At 35.4% G+C, this 16,405-nt stretch overlaps 1 pseudogene across 1 annotated transcript; it reads left to right on the top strand.

Annotated features, from left to right (window-relative positions):
- Positions 1-15,048: 15,048 nt before the first annotated feature.
- On the top strand, positions 15,049-15,982 carry LOC309857020 (small ribosomal subunit protein uS5 pseudogene; annotated as a pseudogene). Its single transcript has one exon. The product of its transcript is annotated as a small ribosomal subunit protein uS5 pseudogene (transcript).
- The last annotated feature ends 423 nt before the right edge of the window (positions 15,983-16,405 follow it).

Here is a 16,405-nt window from a genome sequence, read left to right as displayed (position 1 = left end):
AATGGGAAGAATTTTCAAAATGGTGTTTTCCTCAAGGTTCAGAGTATGTCTTAGCCTCATCTTTACTCTTTTTGAAATTCACTTTTCAAATTCTTGTCCCTCTTTTTATCTTTTTAAATTAAAATGTTTCCTTTTACTATTTTTTTATTTGAGTGTAGTTGATAGTCAGTGTTACATTGGTTTCAGGTTTTCAAGATCTCCATACATTATTCTATGATCACTACAAATATAGCCACCATCTGTCACCATATAACACTATTATAATATCATTGACTATATTCTCTACACTGTCCCATATCTCTTTTTAAAATCTCTGATTTTTATGTTTTCTGTTATTCCAATTTTCGACCTCATTTTACTTGGTTACTTTAATAAAATATGCCTGATTACACACTCTATGCTGAAAACCATAGCATTTGATTTATAGTAGTCTTCTTCTTCTTCTTCTTCTTCTTCTTCTTCTTCTTTCTTCTTCTTAATTAACATATAATGTATTATTAGCCCCAGGGGTACAGGTCTGTGAATCGCCAGGTTTACACACTTCACAGCACTCACCACAGCACATACCCTCCCCAATGTTCATAACCCCACCACCCTCTCCCTAACCTCCCCACCCCCCCCCCGGCAACTCTCAGTTTGTTTTGTGAGATTAAGAGTCTCTTATGGTTTGTCTCCCTCCCGATCCCATCTTGTTTCATTTACTCTTTTCCTGTTCCCCAAACCCCCCACATTGCACCTCCATTTCCTCATATCAGGGAGATCATATGATAGTGCCTTTCTCTGGTTGACTTATTTTGCTAAGCATAATACCCTCCAGTTCCATCCATGTCAACGCAAATGGCAAGATTTCATTTCTTTTGATGGCTGAATAGTATTCCATTGTGTGTGTGTATATATATATATATATATATATATATATATATATATATATATTTCATTTGTTGATGGACATCTAGGTTCTTTCCATAGTTTGCCTATTGTGGATATTAATGCTATAAACATTTGGTGCACGTGCCCCTTTGGATCATATACAGTCTTCTTTACCTCTATCAGAACCCCAGGAAGCTTTATTTATTTATTTACTCACATAAACAGATGATCCAACACAACGTTTTTTGATGTTCCAATGTATTATAATGTCTTACCGCTTAACACTATGCTTACTGCTCTCTTTCACTGTCTGACTAAATCCTCATCATCACTATGCCATTTAATGAGAAAGAACATTTGAACTCAGAGTTCTCTCCATATCAGGGAATGAAGACTCCACCCTTCTGTTTGTGCAGGTAAAATAAATGTTGATGTCTGTCCTGCACATACCCCATCCTGTTCACCAGAATATTCACCATCAAAATATATACACAATGAAAACCATACCTCACCACTTCTATTACCACCCAGCATGCTAAAAACACCATCATATGTTCCTGAATTATTGACTTGATTGATAACCCCACTTCCACACATACTGCACTCCTTTCTCCATGCAAATTTATTTTGGTACAGCAATTTAACCTAAAAATCAAGTCATATGATTTTATTCTGCTGTTGAAAGACTTTTGGTATCTTCCCCTTTCATATTAAATAAAAACTGAAGGCGTTTCAATGTACTAGAAGGTCATACATCAATACGTTCTTCCTCTCTCCACCACTATGAACTCCTCATTGGCCTCCTTGCTTTTCCTCAAAAGTAACAGACAAGCTGTTCACACAAAGTCTATATACTTACTTGCTCTGCCTAGAGCAATCTTTTCCTTTAATATTTGTATAACACTCTCCTTCACTTCCTGGGTCTTTGTGCAAATAACATCTCATAAATGAGATATAACCACCCAAAACAAAATAAAATTAACTTTCATCCCAGCATTCCCCAATGGCTTTTACCTTTCTTGTATTTCTTTGTATCACTTATCACCATCAACCATCAATCATTATTCTATTACTGGTTTATTTTCTTATTTGAGACAGAGAGAGAGAGAATTGGGAGGGTGCGCAGAGGAAGAAGAAAACACCCCACTGCCTAGAAAGCCTGCTGGGGAGTTACATCCCAGGACCCTGAGATCATGACCCAAGCCAAAGGCAGTCACTCAATGGACTGAGCCACCCAGGTGCCCCTCTATTATTGGTTTATTTCACTATTATATTTCAAAAGAATGTGAGCTCTTTGTGGTCAGGTATTTTATATGTTTTATTAATTGAAGTATTCTCAGAAAGGTAGCTGGCAGATTGTAAGGGCTCACTAAACTGTATTTTGTTGTTATTATTGGGCTCCTTTATGGGCTTTACCTCTTACGCTAGAAGTCTATCCTTCAGATGTAAGCGATAAGAATAGAGCCCTGCTGCCTGTTCAAATGTGTAAAAAGCCTGTATTAAGTGGATATTTTAAAAGCTAAATGAATGGCTTAATAGTTGTATATAGGGGGAAAGGGAACATATTTTCCACAGTTTAGAAGTGGAGTTCTTTTATAGAGTTCTTGTACAAGCCTACACTATGGAACGATAATGGGCAGTTGTACATTACAATTATACAAACACTTTGGTAATTTATATCCTTTTTTAGTAATTCTTGACTGGATCATTTAATTCCTTAGGAGCATTATAGCATTTCAACTTTTCATGTTCAATAAACTTATTGGGGTTGCTACCTTTTTTATTCAAATGGAGAAATAGTCATGATTTAATCTAAATAAAGTGTTATTGATTGTGTTGTTTTCTAGGAATGAGTCGCACATGCTAGTTTAAAAGTTTTGTTAAAGTCCCAAGTCTGTCACTGATAAAAGCCTTTTGTAGATTAGTAACTTGATCAAAACGGAAAAGTTATGTAACACCAATTGTTATACTATCTTTGTTTCCATCTTGCATTGTAATAACACCCATCTTAACTCTATTTAAGACAAATCATTGCCAGATGGATTTCTGGCATTGATTGCAGGATATGAAATCTAGTATAACTAAAAGTTTTTGGTTTTAGTAGCATATAAATCAATTTAGAAAAATATATGTATTTGAATATAAGATAAAGTTTTAAATTATTTGGCAATAATAAACTAAACTTTTTTTTTGTAAATTTTTATTTTCTAAAATTTCATTGAGCTCTCTTGCAATAAGAAACAAGTTACAAAAAATTAAGGTTTATTTACCCCAATTCAAAATTATTAGGAATATAATCATAGAGGTTGAAGTATTTAAAATATTGAACCCAAAATGTTTTATTAGGTAAATTCATGAATGCTGAGCATTCACTGTTAAAATATACTAATACTATTGATAGACTGGTAGAAGCCTAAAATCAAATATTTATTAAATATTTATATCCATATCTTTTCATAGCTTGGTAATTCATTTCTCTAGCATTAAATAATATTCCATTGTTTGCATGTACTACACTTTCTTTGACCTTTCACTTATGGAAGGATATCTTGGTTGCTTCCAAGCTTTTGTCAGTTATGAATAAAACTACTATAGACATCTTTGTGGGTATAGATTTCATCTTCTTTGGATAAATACCAAGAGCTGCTACTGCTGAATCATCTGGCAAGAATATGTTTAGTTTTGTAAGAAACTGCCAAGTTGTTTTCCATTCTTTATTCTCAATACACATGGAAGAACATTCCTGTTGCTCCACATCCTCACCAACATTTCGTGTTCTGTTGTCAGTGCTCTGGATTCTGGGTATGTACTGGTGTCTCTTTTTTGTTTTAATTTGCATTTTCCTGATGACATATGATGTGAAGCATCTTTTTATATGCTTATTTGCCATCTGTAATATTTTCTTTGGTGAGGTATCTGCTAAGGCCTTTGGCTCATTTTTAATCCGGTTTTTCCCCCATTGTTGAGTTTTTAGGGGTCTTTGTGTATTTTTGATTAACAGTCCTTTGCCAGATGTGTATTTTGCAAATTTTTTCTCATAGTCTGTGCTTTGCCTTTTCATTCTCTTGGCATTGTGTTTCACAGAGTAGACATTTTTAAATTCAGTGCTTGTGCTTTTGTAGCTAAAGTTATTGTGAAAACCAAGGTCATTTAAATTTTCTTCTATATTACCTTCTACATGTTTCATGTTTAGGTTTATAATCCAATCTGAGTTCATTTTTGTGAAGAGTGTAGGATATCTGCCTGGATTTATTTTATTTTATATTTTTAGATTTAGCTTCACCATTGCTACAGAACCATTTGTTTAAAAGATTGTATTTTGCTCTCTTGTATTGCTTTTGCTTTTCTATTATATATAAAATATAATTGATAATATATATTCTGTTGCTTTAATCTAGTCTCTCTGTGGTATTAAAATATCATGCTTACAATTATCGTTATGGTAAACTTTTTTTTAAGATTTTATTTATTTATTTGACAGAGAGAGAGATCACAAATGGGCAGAGAGACAGCCAGAGAGAGAGATGAGGAGAAGCAGGCTCCCTGCTGAGCAGAGAACCCAATGCCGGACTCGATCCCTGGCCCCTGGGATCATGACCTGAGCCGGAAGGCAGAGGCTTAACCAACTGAGCCACCCAGGTGCCCAATCGCTTTAGTAAACTTTGAAGTCAGTCCTCAGTCTTTGTTCTCCTTCAACACTATGTTGACTATTGTGAGTCTTTGCCTCTCCATATAAACTTTAAAATAAGTTTGTTAATATTAAAAAAAAGAACTTGCTGGAATGCATTAATTTTATAGATAAACTTGGAAACCAGTGACCTCTTGAGCTTAGCAGGAGATAGACCATGGACATCAGTTGTCACAGTGGTGCCTCTGGCAGAACCTATTGCAAATCCCTAGGCAAAATGACACCTCAAGGATCTGAGAGAATGTCTAAGAAGTACTTGATACATCCCTTGGGTATGGTTTATTGAAGTGTCCACCTGTCTGAAAGCTGGGGAATCTAGATAAGGGAGGGAAAATTAGTTATGATAAAACATATCAACAAACATCAATAAATTTTGTAAAACTAATTGTCATGGCTCATATACAATATGACCAACAGAGGGACCATCAGAAGGAAAGCATCAGTTATGTTTATTGTGAAATTTTTTATTCAAAATAAAGCAATGTGAGGGGAAGACACAATGAGAAAATTACCATTTTTTAAATGGTAAACATCTTACAAAATGGAATAGGTTTTATATTCTAAGTAGTATATTGAAAAGTAAAACATTGGGGCGCCTGGGTGGCGCAGTGGGTTGGGCTGCTGCCTTCAGCTCGGGTCATGATCTCAGGGTCCTTGGATTGAGCCCCGCATCGGGCTCTCTGCTCCGCAGGGAGCCTGCTTCCCCCTCTCTCTCTCTCTCTCACTGCCTGCCTCTCTGCCTACTTGTGATCTCTGTCTCTCAAATAAATAAATAAAATCTTTAAAAAAAAAGAAAAGAAAAGTAAAACATTAAAAAATAAAATTTCAATGAAAAAAATTATTTAATTTTTAAAAAGGTTAAAAATAGCAGAACCATTTTTCTTATAACTGGAAAATACACTGTATATACATCTATCAAAATAACTTGTCATGGGGGAGCCTGGGTGGCTCAGTAGGTTAAAGCATCTGCCTTCGGCTCAGGTCATGATTCCAGGATCCTTGGATCGAGGCCCACATCGGGCTCTCAGCTCAGCAGGGAGCCTGCTTCCTCCTCTCTCTCTCTGCCTGACTCTGCCTTATTGTGATCTCTGTCAAATAAATAAATAAAAACTTTTATAATAAATATTTGAAAAATAACTTGTCATGTCTGGAATCAGGAGCATATGGAAAAAAATAATATCTGAGGACAATACTTCTGCCATGTTTTGTGCCTTGCTAATATTTTTAAACAGTCAGGCAAATTTTAGCCTTATTGAAATACCTGCTAAGATACCTGCAGTGCCTTTTGGAGCCCTATGACTATAAAAATTAATTGCAAATATTCAAAATGTTTACTATGGTGTCACTATTTAGGGCCACCACCAAGTATGTTTCAGAAGTAAGCATAACTGTTACTCTTCCATAAGGCAAAAGGGCATATTTTCAGGAGTTCCATCTGCTGTACCAGGAGGTGAATCAAGTAATGATTTTTGTCTATAAAATAATTCACTTTTCAATCTAACATTCCTCATTCCACATTATAATAATAAAAACTAGGAGGAGACTAAAACAAACAAACAAATACAACTACAACAACCAGCTTTTCCTACAGTGGAAAAGTAAATATAACCTTAGGAGTAGCCTAAAATTTATTTTTAAATATTTTAAGATAAACGTTTTTGTTAGAAAACCATATATTTTATATTACTAAGAAATAACAGGCAACGTTTTATTAACTTCTAAAAAGTCTAGTTACTTGTATTTATCTATTAACTCATCTCTTTATGAAGTAGAACATGATCACACCTCTTGTATCTACCCAAGTTTGTATGCTTTGGTTGTTTTATGTTTGCTATTTCCTTGCTTAATTTTTACAATATTTGATACATAATAGTATCTTTAAGTCCATCTATGATTTCACAGAATTTGTTTGAACTTCATAAAAATGTACCATACTTTTTGCACTGTCCTTGTTTTACTTCTCTATTAGCTTTCCAAGTTTTATTCACTTTAGAGTGTGTAGCTATCATTTATTTTTACTCCTCCATAATGCTATGTTTACAAATTTGTATTTATCTGTACTTTTAAAAATATCTTAATTATATACCATTTCTCATCTCACGTAACACTCATGTTACTTCTACACTTATCAGATATTATGTAACGGAAAACCACAACTCAGCAACAATAGAACACCATTTTTCAAAATTAAATGGCTTACCAGAATTCTTTAATTCTATCCTTTATTTGTATTAGATGACCCTTTATTCTGGTATTTGGCATTGTTCATATGGAGGAAAGCTTATAAGTTGATATTCCATAAATAGAAGGATTTTTATGATCGATTAATTATTTTCATTTAGAATGCATAGAATATGGTTGATTTAATATTTCTTTCTTACTCTCTGCCTGGAACATAGTGCTATCTATGCAATAGCCACTAAAATATTAAGTTAATTACCTAGACTTTAAACTGCATATTAATAGGAATAGCATACAGAACTCTTCTCAGATTGGGACACCTGGGTGGCTCAGTCAGTTAAACGCCTGAGCCTTTAGCTCGGGTCATGATCTTAGGGTCCTGGGACTCAGTTCTGCAACAGATTCCCTGCTTAGCCGGGAGTTTGCTTCTCCCTCATCCTGCTGCTCCCCCTGCTTGTGCTCTCTCTCACTCTCTCTCTTACAAATAAATAAAATTAAAAAAATAAATTCTTCTCAGATAGCTAATATAGAATATCGTCTTTGTATTCATCAAAGGGAAAGTGCCATATAATAATGAAATCCAGACTACTTCAAATTCATTTTTTAACCAGTAAGAAAGTACTGGAAACAAGCCAAAAATGTCTTCAATGAATTAAAGAAATAGATTGATTTTCAATATCTTAATGTTTCTAATGTTAAATTGCAAGATTTTTATACTAGATATCAGTGTAAATATTCATTATACAAGGATATTCTAAAAATAAACCTGAGAAAACTACTTGACATATATGATGACAAAAACCAATGTCAGTTTGGGTAAAACTTACAACACCTACCACCTGAAACTCTTGTTCTATATGGTGCCATCTTGTGATGCTGGGCAGCGGCAGTGAGCCACAGCTTCCAGTCAGCTAGAAGATTACAGGGGTGAACACCTGATATTCTTACAAGCATTCTATATATAGAATATATATATAGAATATATATATTCTTCTTTTTTTAGTGTAATATTTAATAAATTGCATGTGATATTTGATACTTTGTTATAAAATAGGCTTTGCTTAAGATGATTTTGCCCAAATGCAGGCAAATGTAAGTGTTCTGAGTATGTTTAAATAAGCTTAAGGTAAGCTATGATATTTGATAGTTTTGGGGTATTAAATGCATTTTCAATTTTTTATGTGTTTCTCTGTACATAGCCCCCTTGTAAGCTGAGGAACATCTCTATATGTATATGTAGCCTTGGTATGGCTTACATATTATTGGCATGAAACATCTAGAACAGTACGTGTGCCATAGAACTGTCTACAACATCAAACAAGTTTCTTGAAAACTTGTGCCAAAGGGGTTATGTCTTTAAGGATTCTTATTTCAGAAGGGTTCTCTCAAACGTAAGATTTTTCAGAAGTTAAGTGAAAATCTGACCAAACTAAACATTTTTCCATTTTCCCTAGTGAGCAAAGATAGCTAAAATCTATCTGCCATTTTCAACACTGTACTCAACGATTGTAATTCTAATTTAAGAACAGATTATTTATATCAAAACCACATGTTGGCCTAATCTTATACAATATTCATAAGTCACACTCAGACCCTTGGACACTTTTATTTGTTGAGTCTATATGGTACTACGGACATTCATCTTTTTTGACCTCATAGCTTCATGTATGTCTATACTTTTGAAAATACATGCATCATAGTTCCATTGTAAAATGTCTGGGTTATAAAATGTGCTATGCTATCAAAATGGTAATAAGAACATACAAATGACCTGATGTAATGAACTGGACCAGATTGCCAGATATCACATTGCATACCAGAAAGATTCAGTGGTAAGTTTTAAAATGGCCAGCTATACACTGACTGAATTATAACTCATTTAGCTTCTTTCTTTGTGTACAGTATTATACATTAGTCAGTATTATAGTAGATAAGTACTTTGGACAGATGTAAATATGCTGTAATAAAAAATGTTTTTCTTCTTTCTTTTAGTCCTTTTTACTTGTAAGACTAGCCACAAATACCACGCCTCCCCCAAAATAATTTGCAATCCAAATTTATCTCTAAATGAATTTATTGCACAGAAAAATATGTATATATATATATATATATATATATATACACTTACAGAAGACATGTTCAAAAATAGTTACACAACAGCAGGGCCCTAAATGTAAGCAGTATAGTTGTTTTGTTTTGTTTTGTTTTGTTTCTTTTAAAAAAAGAGGTTATGTGAAATATTAGGATTTTATTTCCAGGCGTAGTATTTCAAGACAGTTAACTACACCTATGGTGTCAACAGCCTCTTGTTGGCAGTATGATTTTATTGGCTCCATGGAATAACAGCAAGAATTTACTATTGCTTCTTTCTTTTATGACACACACAGAAAAAAAAAATTGACACATTTGCTCAAGACCAACCAGAATCATTTTAACCTATCAAAATTGATGGGAGGCCTTCACTGCCAAAGTCACTGCTGCGTTTTCACAATTCACTGCAGACAATCTGCTACTCCCATTATGATAAAGGAGAGCAGAGTCATAATCAGGGAAGAAAGCTAGATTAATACTTGTAATTATCATTGAATATTTAGCCTGCTATAGGATTATTATTATTAGTGTCATTTGATAATTTTCTCTCATTTTATTAAACACAACTGTGAGTAATTACGCTACCTAATATTTCTCTGTATTGGCTGACTAGCTAGCAAACATTCATGAAAATATCCATTAGCCACACATATAAAATGCTGCATTATGATGCTGTTGAATCAGAACATACCACTACCTGATCCTGTAGCTCTTTGGGGATTTGCAAATCAATTAATTCTATGTTTATTGGATTCTTCCCATACAATTAGAAAATTTATAATCGAGTCCATGAACATTATTAGTTTTACCATTTTAAACCAGCAATCACACTTTGATTTTTACAACAAAAGCAGAAATATAAACACACACATTTGGATCAGTTTTCTCTTAGTCTGTCTGGACTTCAAAATCCTATTCCTCAAGATGATGCACACCAAAGTTCTGGATTAAACAAGAAATTAGATGGCACCTGAACACTTGGTTTAATATTCTCAAAAGTATTATGCAACTTCTTTCTTACAATATGACATTGTTTTACAAAGATCCACACTTTTATAATGTTAGTATTTTTAATAATCAATAAAGTCAATTAATCATGATTAAAAATCAAACATAAAAATTTCTACTTTTTGCTTTTGCCCCCTCCATTTAGAACTTATTTATAGCCTGATAATTCAAAGGTCCCTATGTTTATGAAAATCTGGACAGAAATAGCTCTAAGATCCCATTCAGAACTTGATATTAATCTAAGTCTTTTGGCTCCATTTATCCTGAGAGCAAAGAGTAGGACAAAGGATTTGAGTACTGTTAGTTTATCTGGGAGATTATCCAAGGTAGAAAAGAATGGGAAAGTGATACAGTGAAGAAGCAACTTTGTCAAAGAGGTACATTGTTGATATAATTGTTGTGGATAGAAAATGAAGGCTTGCTTTTACTGAAAGGTCCTGAGAAACTTCTTTAAGTTGTCCTCATGAAGACCTGAAAACTGACAATTTTAACTATGGTTCTTATTTCCACTTCACTGAGAGCTGTCCTCAGAGGACATTAACTCTCCTACACTTTCGGGTTGTGTTGGAGACATTCCAAAATGAGAGAGAGAACATGAGATCCTATCAGTGTTAAGTAACTGCAATTTCCCATGGAACTATCCACCACAGGTTTGGCTATAATCAGGTGTTGGGCCTTGATATCAGAGGGATTTGAGGCAGTATCATTTTAGGTTAATCATTATATCTGAAATTTCCAAAAACTTCAACTGATGAAACTTTGATTATAAACCTATAAATATAACAATAAATCTACAGTATTCAAATTATTTTCATAGAAATACACAAACAAAGCATCAACTGATTAATATTTAAATGTTACAAAATACTGAACTGAAAGAATTTGGTCATATAACAACGTGTAAGAAGTAGAGCTTAGGTTTAGGTTAGAAGTCAGGATGCATTTGGGACTCAGTTAAGAAATTGAATGGAGGGACGCCTGGGTGGCTCAGTGGGTTAAGCCACTGCCTTCGGCTCAGGTCATGATCCCAGGGTCCTGGGACCGAGCCCCAAATCAGGCTCTCTGCTCAGCAGGGAGACTGCTTCCTCCTCTCTCTCTGCCTGCCTCTCTGCCTGCTTGTCATCTCTCTCTGTCAAATAAATAAATAAAATCTTAAAAAAAAAGAAATTGAATGGATGTCTGACTATCTTATAGGTTTGCTAAAAATCAGTGACTTTGTGTTCACGTGTGGCTATGCGGGAATTTTTAACTTTCTCTAAGAAGTTATTAGATTGATTATATAATGGCAGTAAAGGATGGGGAAAAGCAAAGTACAAACCCCATAAAGACAAAGACACTGAGTATGAGAAAAGAGTAATAGATAAGAAGAATCAATGCATTTGAGGAAAATGGGAATTGAAATACACAATGATTGTTGATTTTTTTAGATGCAGAAATCAAAACTAGCTTGCAAGAAGGAAATAACAGAAGACATGTTGTGAAAAGGCAGTAACGTGGAATAAAGGAGTAGGGAGAGCATATCAGGTAATTTGGATAGGAAGGAGTTAGGAGATAACTGCTTGATAAATTTTATATGGCCCACTTAAATGCACAGATTTCTCTTCTTTAATTTATATGGAGAACAGGGTGTCGTTTCTCTTCCCTTTCAGAGCACCCGAGGTGTACTCTTTCAGACTGAAAACCTGAAAAGCTCAGGACTCAGTTGCTTAAGCACAGCTGAGAGGACATATTTCAATTAAGATTTACAGTTTGCTGTAGGTAGTAGACTGTCAAAAGTGGTTTAACCATATTTTTCATTTAACAAGAAGACTACAGAGAGTGTTTTCTGGTGTTGGTTCAGAGTCTTAAGAAAGTCAAGTGAACTATCTTAGAGGTTTTCATGGCTTTTTATTCACAGTTGCAAAAATTGCTGTTGGAGTTCTCACTATTAAGCCCACATTTCTGGCAGAAAGATAGAGGTAAAAGAGAATGATATCTTGTACGACTGATACTTTGTCATATGGTTACAATGTAACTAGAAAAGAGACAATAAAATATTTGATGTTGTTTTAAGTTTCCTTGTTGTCAATCCCTCAGTGCTTTCTGATACTAAAGGAAAAAGTAGATGGATATTGACCTGGCAACTATCAACACCTGTCAGTCTCTCTTGGATAACCAATATCTCTATAATCTCTTCTTCCCAGTAAAAAAAAAATAAAATATATTCATAAACCACACTGTGCCATCTCAAGTTACTGCACCAAGATAAAATTACAATGATTTTCAGTTGTTCCAAATGGACAGAATACCCTTCCTTATGATATCATGTCTTATAAGATAGATAATTGGCTTGCTACCAATATACCCAGATGAGACTGTGGAAGAGACAGGAAAAAAATAATAATATTTATTTATTCCTTGGGTTGACCCTGTTTACACAGATGCATTACTATTAGAAAAGGTTGGTTTGGGACATTGGAATGAATTTACTTAATGGGTCTGTATGTAATTGGGTTGGAGAAAATTTTTAATTTCTACAAAAATTATTAGAATTCTATCTTATTCCCTTTTGATAATTTTCACATGTTAACAAAGCCAACGTTTTTGTCTAGCAGACAAGATCTTAAATCCTAACAAAACTCAATTTTTTCCTTTTTTTTTTAAGTTTGAGAGCCTCATGTTCTCTCATGCTGCTTTAAATACAACTCAAAAAAACAAAAGGAGCTAAATGGGGCAGTAAGCCCAGACTTTTTATTTTAATTTATTTATCTTATTTTTAATTAAAAAATTAAAGATTGTATTTATTTATTTGAGAGAGAGAGAGCATGAGTGGGGCAGGGGGATGTAGCTGCAGAGAGAGACTGAGAAGTATACTCCCTAATGAGCAGGAAGTCCGATATGGGGCTCGATCCCAGGATACTGACTGAGATCATGACCAGAGACAAAGGCAGATACATGTGCAAAATCCCTTTTTTTCTGGGAAACAATACTTTACAAGAGATGTTTGAAAAAGTACTGGGGAAACAACTTTAATCAGAGATACAAAAATTTAATTGACTTCTGTAAAGCTACAGGGATCCAAATGATGGGAATCCCAGGCCGTTTAGGTTGTGGACCACAGAGTATTCTTCTCTGTAATATTTTATTTTCTTCCATGTCTACTAACTCCAGTCCAAGTTCACTGATCTCTTTTTAGATAGTGCAAAACATGGCAAAGAATACCAAACAAGTGCCCAATATTCTACATTTATTACATCATTTCTAACATATAGAAGTGTGTTACCAAGGCTGGTTCTGTGAACAAACCTAGTTATGCTAAAGTGTGTTTTGTTCTCCAAAAATTAAATTCATGATTATCACACAATTATAAAATACTTGTGTCAAGAATTTTTATTCAAAAATTAATAAGAGAAGCAGATATTAAAACTAGTTCACATGGTTATTTGGGATATAAGCAGAGTTGTGCAGCAGAAGTGCTCTGGGCCCATAATTTGGGTTATAGAATTTATGTTTTCTAATGAAAAATCACTAACTTGCATTATTGTTAACAAGAATCCTGTGCATTACCATCAGTTTTCTCCATTATAACCTCTTGCTCTACAGTTTGTAAATAACTTTGTCAATAGCAAGCTAATAAACGGGGTGACTCCAATGGATTGAGATAATCTCCAGAGTTTCTGCTACATAATGAACAGGACTCCATTGAAAGGACACCTAAGAGTTTATTTTGCCCAAAAATTTGATCACTTTTTTCACTGTCCTTACCTATTTTCCAAACCTAGTTCTTTTCAGTCTACAGACAACCCTGTATCTGACTGACTTGTTAATTCTGGGAATGTCTTGCAGATTAATTTGCTTGCCCGAGGTGGTTCCTCTAATTGATGTCTAAGAACCCTAATTAGTTAAGAAAACTTTTTTTTTAACATTTTCATTGCTATTTATTATTATTATTATTATTATTATTATTGCTAATATCTCTATTATAAATAATTCACAAGGGCATCTTTCTGACAAAAGACAAAGAGCTGGCTACTAGTAGAAAAAGTACATTTGACTCTGTCAGTGAAAGTTGTAAAGGGATTTGAGAAAATAAGGCAAAGCAGTGGAATTATGTGTTAAAACTTTAAATATTATAGACACATTTACTTAATTTCTAATACTGCTTATAATTAAAAAAGATGTTTTCCATGAACCACGCATTACAGCAAATATATTGTTTATACAGATTAAATTTTCATCAAAAGGGACGCCTGGGTGGCTCAGTTGGTTAAGCAGCTGCCTTTGGCTCAGGTCATGATCCCAGCATCCTGGGATCGAGTCCCGCATCTGGCTCCTTGCTCGGCCGGAGCCTGCTTCTCCCTCTACCTCTGCCTGCCATTCTGTCTGCCTGTGCTTGCTCTCTCGCCCACTCTCTCTGATAAAGAAATAAAATCTTAAAATAAATAAATAAATTTTCATCAAAAAATTATAAGTGTATTTTTTTGTAGGATCATGATAAGCATTTTGCAGATGAGAAAAGTGAAATTTAGAAAAGTATGTCTCTTCAAATCCCTCATACAATATCTGGCCTAGATAGAAGGATATACTATCACAATTGAGGAAGATAATTGAGATGACTTAAAATGATAAACTTTACTGTATAGGGTTTTTTACAAGTTTGCCACAGATTCACATTTTTTAAAATATATATCTATTTGTGTAAAGAGAATGCACTGAGAAGTAAAAAGATAGTGATATATCAGTGCTACCAACTAATGGCTATAATATCATCACCTTATTTATGAACAATGAAACAGTGTGTAATATTTAAATAAATTTAAATAAATTCCTATTTATTTTATATATTTATAAATTTAAATGAATTCCTATTTATTTATTATTAAAGAAATTCCTCTAACAAACAGTATGTTTTGAAGGTTGCTAGCAGGAAAGTGTTGTACGACATGGAAGTAATCAGAAAATGTGATCTAAAATTCTGCTTTCAAGGGCGCCTGGGTGGCTCAGTGGGTTAAAATTCTGCTTTCAAGAAGCTATAACAGTAAGTACTGAGCATTAGCTATTATATGCTATGGATGAATAACTGAAATCTACATTTGAAACTATTGGTACACTATATGTTACCTAATTGAATTTTAAAAAGTTAATAAAAAAAACCACTATTTTATAAAACAATATTCCCAACAGGCTCTTTTGCTTTAAAATACTCACTTTGTTTCCTCTCCGAGAGAACACCAAATGGCGGATGACGCCGGTGCTGCGGGAGGGCCCGGAGGGCCCGGGGGCCCTGGAATGGGAGGCCGCGGCGGTTTCCGCGGTGGCTTCGGCAGTGGCATCCGGGGCCGGGGCGGGCCAGGGCCGTGGTCGGGGCCGGGGCCGAGGCCGCGGAGCTCGCGGGGGCAAGGCCGCGGACAAGGAGTGGATCCCCGTCACCAAGCTGGGCCGCCTGGTCAAAGACATGAAGATCAAGTCCCTGGAGGAGATCTATCTCTTCTCCCTGCCCATCAAGGAGTCTGAGATCATCGACTTCTTCCTGGGAGCCTCCCTCAAGGACGAGGTTTTGAAGATCATGCCTGTGCAGAAGCAGACGCGCGCGGGCCAGCGGACCAGGTTCAAGGCATTTGTCGCCATCGGAGATTACAATGGACACGTCGGTTTGGATGTCAAGTGTTCCAAGGAGGTAGCCACTGCCATCCGCGGAGCCATCATTCTGGCGAAGCTTTCCATTGTCCCTGTGCGGCGAGGCTACTGGGGGAACAAGATCGGCAAGCCCCACACTGTCCCGTGCAAGGTGACTGGCCGCTGTGGCTCTGTGCTGGTGCGTCTCATCCCCGCCCCCAGAGGCACTGGCATTGTCTCGGCCCCTGTGCCCAAGAAACTGCTGATGATGGCTGGTATTGACGACTGCTACACCTCGGCCAGGGGCTGCACTGCCACCCTAGGGAACTTTGCCAAGGCTACTTTCGATGCCATCTCCAAGACCTACAGCTATCTCACCCCTGATCTCTGGAAGGAGACTGTGTTCACCAAGTCTCCCTATCAGGAGTTCACGGACCATCTTGTGAAGACCCACACCAGAGTCTCTGTTCAGAGGACCCAGGCTCCAGCTGTGGCTACTACATAGTTTTATACAAGAAAAATAAACTGAACTAAAGCTTGAAAAAAAAATACTCACTTTGTAATGAGAGTCATTACTTTTGTCTAGCCAAATCTTATAGCACTGTTTATCCCTTCCCTGCTTTATCCCTTCCCAGTATCAATAAAGGCTCACTTGGGTTACCTAGAAGCCATGAGAAAGCTTGTAATAGATCTGGCTGGTTTTCACCAGCAATTTGACCACCATGTGCACAGGGAAGTCTATTGATAAAGGCTTTATTGCAATAAGTTGCAAATACATGGATGATTTTGAATTCTCTTTCTTGAGGTCTTGTTTCATGATAATAAATTTAGGGTGGCTTATTGGAATGGATGTTATTAACATATCTTCATAGTTATAAGCACATGGAATTGTAAAATAGATGAATGAATGTGGCATTACTGACAACTGTCCTCATTTTGAAATCAAATTACAGTGTACTAAGATGAGGAAGC

The sequence above is a fragment of the Mustela nivalis genome, assembly GCF_964662115.1.
Source record: "Mustela nivalis genome assembly, contig: HAP1_SCAFFOLD_207, whole genome shotgun sequence".
Taxonomy (NCBI): domain Eukaryota; kingdom Metazoa; phylum Chordata; class Mammalia; order Carnivora; family Mustelidae; genus Mustela; species Mustela nivalis.
This window is presented reverse-complemented; position numbering and strand designations above follow the sequence as displayed.